Genomic DNA, 5,965 nt, shown 5'->3' with positions numbered 1-5,965 from the left:
AGACAGGACATAGAACACCATGTGCGCATTCATCCTGACCAGGACATCCAACCTGGCCTCCGCCAGTTTCCTATGTCGCTCTCGTACTAAAGTAGAAGCTCGCATCGGTCGGGAATGTCATTCGAGCTCACGGTTTGCAGGGACCGCTGCTGTTGCCGCCGCCGCCGCTGACGAACGTATAAAAACAACCATATCACCGGTCAGGTCTGGAGGGAATACTTCTATACGCACATTCATATATTTCGTCAGGCAGAAAATAGCTTAAATTTTCTAATTGCTATGGCTTCTGTCTAATATCTATGGCGTTATAGAGCAGGAAGGGGTATGCAAGCCTAACTTTTTTTGTGTTTTTATCGGCGATGGAGCTGAAGGTTTAGGTATGTACAGGCATATGATGACGTGGGACTGTCAGTACAGTCTTACAGAGTTTCATCTACGGAAATTGTGTCAAATAGTAGATATAATTATTCATAGATTTTTAAGCTAGTCGTTGATGTTTCTGCCACGGTTTGAATCTACCCGCGTGTCAGGTTGATGTAATTAAGCGTGACGCTGAGTAAAGATCTGCGTGCTCTTTCCGTATGGTTCAAATACCTGGGAATTGAAATACGGTTGCAATAAAATAGCATAAGGTGGATTTAGCAAGGAGTAATTTTGTTGCGCTCTGTGTAAGCGTAGTATTTACATTGTATGATTATTTCCAGGATTCGTCATAAACCGTATAGATTATTTGTTTAAACATCGAAGAGACCTTTGAGCGCGTAAGTTATTCCAATTCGAAAGTTCCCAGCTAATTTTATTGCTAATAAACATATATATGAAGATATAGAATCCAGCAACGCCTTCAGTGTCATTTGTTTTGGCAAGGCGTCATATCCCTCCCAGGTTATATATACTATAAAGTATTCTTGCACACTCGTTTTGAAGTATTTAGATTGTCTTTATGAAGATGATGATCACATCTGTAACCAGTCTAACCAATCGGGCTGCGATTATTGTAAGAAACGTATTAGAGATAGAATAGTGTACAACAAATGTTTCATTATGAGAGCACACATCATCTATACATGTAAAGCTCTTCTTGACTCTTTCTGTATCTATGAGTTACGATCTGTGGTCGTTCCTGCGGCTGTGAGTCTGGCAAACAAGCTTTCAGCTAACCAAATTTCCTCTATATGAAGGTCGACATTGAAATGGTTTTATTTTATATATAAATATAGACATGATATATATGTAGGTAGAAAAATGTGGTCGCATGGGCGAAGACGAAGTTTCTTCATAATATACATATAATAATAGTTCGTTGCATATATACCATTTAATCTCTATAGTTCGAGTTTTACCTCCGATATCGCTGTTGGGCATTTCATCAAACAGTTGGATTCCAGCATGAAACGAAGTCGTGTCTTCTTTTCCCGGGTTTGAACCTGGATCACAACGTGTCTCTAAGACTAGCAAGCAAATACATTATCGATTAAGTTACCATGGGGACAGCTTAGCGGATATTCATTCACCTAACCATTTTCTACTAATAATTTACTGAACGTGTCCATACTCACTCCCTGCAAATGACTATCAATAACATCTACGCGACGTATTTAATCATTGTCCCGGACCGTTAATGCATGTTTACCAGCGACGGTTAACCCTGTCTGTTTTGACGAAATATCGTCGTTTACCATTGTTGGCACATCGCAAGCTTCTTCTCGAAGATACCCACGCCTGAACCCACCGTATTCATCTAAGCATCTTAGAGCCCTCTGTAACGTAGACGAGATTACTTTGCTTGACGATGAAACACTACCTCATATGGCAACGTGTGCCAGGACACGAATATTTTAACTTAAAATAATAAGGGTCAACTTGGCCTGCACAGTCACAAGGTCGACTAGTCTGCAGAACGCGCTATGTGCTTATAAGTAGGTATACGAGAAAGCAATTTAAATCCTATAATAAAGGTTACTTGTATATTCTGCCTCTATATATAATATACACCTTCAGTTATCTGTACATGATCGTTATACCCTGTGGTAACCTACCAGATGAAATGTACACTTGGTGCCACGTTTACCATGGACTAGTTGCTCCAGCACAATTACCCCACTTAGTCCGAGCAGACCTATCCTTTATCAGTCTGTATTGCTGCATGCCTTGCTTTCATATGTTTAGGCTTGCTGCCGATCGGTACATTGCACTTAAGCAGTCTCTTTCTGTTCTTCACTATTGTACAGGGTTTTCTAGTTGATTGCCCTCAACGCCGCATCTTTTCTCCATAATCGGATGCTCGTCGCAGATCGTGTTTGAAGGATGCGCTTCTGAAGTCGCCAGCCAGTAAGAGTTAACGAGAGCGTCTTGCGGTCCCACGCCGCTTAAACTCTCTCAAACTCGTCTTGTTTTTCTTCCCATATCGTGTTGCGTTCTTACGGTGTAGTTATTTAATCGCAGCACCGCAGTCTTTTGACGGCGTCCCAAAGAGCGCAGAAACTCTAGGCAACAGCACCGGTAACAGAGACGTCGTTCAGACTGCATTCGACCGGAAACCGAAGCCACTCGGGCTAGAAAAAACTGTCATGACCATTCGATGCGTTGCGCTCGAATTTTATTCATTAGCCCCTACTAAGGCCCGAATCGCCCGTCTGTTCAGTTCTGGACGGAAGCAGGCTACCTAGTTACAAGTAAGGCTGGCAGGGCAATAAGGACGATTTCTGTACTGGCAACTACGTTTTTCTCATCTAACAACTTTTATCGATTTTGTTCGGCTTTCTACTTGTACGTCCAGTGGGTGCAATACTCACACGCCGAGTGAGCCTGAGCGCTGTACAGCGAAAGCGGCGCCGGAAGTGTCATGTCCTTTTAATGTTTTACAAGCTGCAGGCGCTGCATATAGCCAGTCATAACGGCTAAAAAAAACTCTTTTGGTTCAGCGAGCAGCGAAACGGAATTTCTCGACGTGTTAAACGAGAGCAAAAAAAATGACGAAGAGGTAATTTTTAGCGTGATATATCTGAGAAAGCGACCAGCCCCCTGACTCTGATGAAAAGAAGTTTTTCCATGATCAACAATAGAGGACGTCGTACGTAATGGGGTAGTCATGTATACAAGACATATTAGTTACACTCAGAAGACAGTTTTCTACGAGGTTTTTGTTTTACTTTGCGCAAATAGAAATCACGCATTGCATAACACAAGCAGATGTTCCAGCAGGTGGATAATGCGAGCCCAACCTTGTGAGATGATTGCATTGGGTTTTGGGTAGTATTGACTTTAGAGGTCACGTAACGTTCCCAAGCTCCAACGTGTGCCCTTTCCGAACATCATAGTCGAGCTACCGTGGTTGAATATTTACTACCAAGTTATTCAATAACATCGACCCGTGCTACTTATGTGGCACACCTAACAACAGGCGTCCTTTGTAAAGCTATCCTTGATAGATAGGAACCTTTACAAAATCCATCCAGCTGTAATTCCTGGATTTTCGTTTCGATCGTCGTACCCTACCATCTCCAAGACAAACATTTTAGAACAACCGTTTCATATAAGAATATAGGTGTATAAGAGTCGACCCTAGGAAATAAGCTCTCCTCGCGATTTCTCATTTTCTGTTGACACCTTCCGCACGTCTTTTCTGAGCTGACGACTAGAATCCAGTTTTGGTTCTCGGCTCCTCTTCTCACAAAGAAACCGCTTCCTCGATGACCCTGCGATTCCCTCGGGGACGGAACGGCTGGCCGTGAACGTAGTTTGGCCTATGCCGCTACCGCCGGCTTGGCAGACCCGTCAAAAGCAGGACAACTCTGACATATGTGTTTGCGCGTCTATGAATGTTAGAGAAGGGGGTGAGCGTACATTGCCATATGATTTTATCGGGTACCTTCCTCAATTGCCCTACAAAAAGGTAGGGCCAGAGGAACATAACCGAAGCGATGACATCACGCTGGACGTAATGGGTTGATGAAAGATGACAATGGACGACATCGACAACCCACAAGAACTATTTGCTCAGCTATCGATTATAAGGTTGGCGTATCTCTATGATGCTATGGTTGTAACAAGAAAATCTAATGTAAATTGGCAGGTAAAAGTTCCTTTCCTTCAATTCCAAAGGGTACATTGGAATTGAAACTGAAGACGCTGCAGTGTTATAGCGCGGTATCTGTGTTTATATAGGTAATGGCCCAGCACACAATATGTTCATCTTGGTTGCCGTCAAGTTGGAACCGCTTCGAAAAGCTGTGTTGTCATCAAGTGCTTTGATGATACGAGTCTATTTATACATAGAATCGCACAAAGCGTTAATTAATAAAATAAATAAATCTCAAGATATATAGTGTCCTTTCTATTTTAGGCCTGCTGACTCCTAAAAACCTCCCCGGACCCATAGTCGCATCGTGAACAGCATATTTCCATCCAGAGTGAAAATTGCCGCTAGACGTTTTCATCAGTATTTTCACAATTCAGTGGTACAGTAGCACTGAATTAGTTTCTTTTAATTAGAAAGTTGCTTGTTTTTTTTCCATTCTACATCATTCATTCCTACAAGTGTCTTTCACCAAGTTTTTTCATATTAGAACTAATAGCTTGAGTACGACTCTGTGCATTCATGTCTGAATGCATGAAGCTTGAAACAAAGACCACCTGACATGTTTGTCCTGTTAACCGGCCGCTAGGAAAAGCAAGGCTATGTACAATGAAAATCGTAGCGAAAGCATTAGAACGTCAATCAATCTTATCTTCAATGTTGTCTGCTCTTATTTTGACGCTATGTGTGTTTATCGTACATCATTCCCAACCATACTTTAGTAGTCTCTCGTTGGAAAATCCAGTGCATCAGCCTATTGGTTGGTTCGGTCCCTATCGAAAGGAATTTCACAGAAAGCATTACAAAGTGCTCAGCGTTTCGAAGCAAGGTTGTTACATAGGGTTTTCATATAAACGCTTACGCAGACATTCAACCCAAAGCACAAAGCGCTGTTACTACTTCGTCCAATCGGCCACGTCGTGTCCGGCCCTGTTGACGCTGGTCGTTCTCCCCCTCTGGCCACCACCAAGCTGCAGGCACTTTCACGGGGGACAGGGTACCGGTACGAACTATTTTACTACATCTCGAATTAAAACAATGCATTTTCCCTTATTACTTTTGAGCAAATTACAAGCAGACCACCCACGGTTTGAGTTGCTAACACTTTTACTCTTTTGAGAAAAAGTACGTTATTATGATCATCTTTGTTGTTCGCTGTCGTAGCACTAATGTCGGCCTGAACTGAATACATCGCCACACCAAAGCGGAGAACGAAAAATTCAAAAAGGCCCGCGAGTTAAGGGGCATAGAGAGGCCGCTACAAGCTGAGATTGCGAGCATCACTTGCAATTTCTACAAAGTGAAAATTGACTGCATTCTATGTGCACTTCCGCTATGTGCGCACTCCTGTCGCAGTTCGTCTTCGTGGCAGGCGCTAGACGGCGCGCCTGAGGCCTTCACGACTCCGAAAAGGAGGAGCAAATCCCCTCAACATTAATTCTTGATTCAGCCTCATCAGTTCTCGCAGTCAGCGTCATTTCGACCGTTGTTTTGTGAGCCAGTTCCTCTGGCATCGTTGAACAAACGGGCAGGGCTGTGAAATGAAGGGTCACAGTTTCGTTTGCGGCCGCGGCGTTTACGCGGGGTTTGCGCAGCTCCACTCAACGACAGCGGCGGAAGACGCCGTTCGGTCTCATCTCCGTAGGTTTATAGTGGCGGCCTTTTCAGCATCCATAAGTACCGTCACCATTGTTCAAAACGCCATTGGCCGCGTGTTTCCGGCACCGCTTCCTGTTTCCTCTTAGGAACAATGGGAAAGATAGAGACCGACTATGTGTTTTATGTCACAGACGTCGATGAACGCTCCGGACGCTCCCGGAGCATCACATCTCTTTATCAAGACGCAGCATTGGTGACTGGCAGAGATCAGAGCAGGTGGCGGGAACT

At 43.7% G+C, this 5,965-nt stretch overlaps 1 long non-coding RNA gene across 1 annotated transcript; it reads right to left on the bottom strand.

Moving 5' to 3' along the window:
• Window positions 1-762: 762 nt before the first annotated feature.
• On the bottom strand, window positions 763-2,783 carry LOC147751939 (uncharacterized). The gene is made up of 3 exons (XR_015315469.1): window positions 2,040-2,783; window positions 1,344-1,451; window positions 763-973 (listed from the first exon to the last, which is right to left on the bottom strand). It is a non-coding gene; the product is annotated as an uncharacterized LOC147751939 (long non-coding RNA).
• Window positions 2,784-5,965: the final 3,182 nt, after the last annotated feature.

The sequence above is a fragment of the Varroa jacobsoni genome, unplaced genomic scaffold (assembly GCF_002532875.2).
Source record: "Varroa jacobsoni isolate VJ856 unplaced genomic scaffold, vjacob_1.0 contig01035, whole genome shotgun sequence".
Classification (NCBI taxonomy): domain Eukaryota; kingdom Metazoa; phylum Arthropoda; class Arachnida; order Mesostigmata; family Varroidae; genus Varroa; species Varroa jacobsoni.
This window is presented reverse-complemented; position numbering and strand designations above follow the sequence as displayed.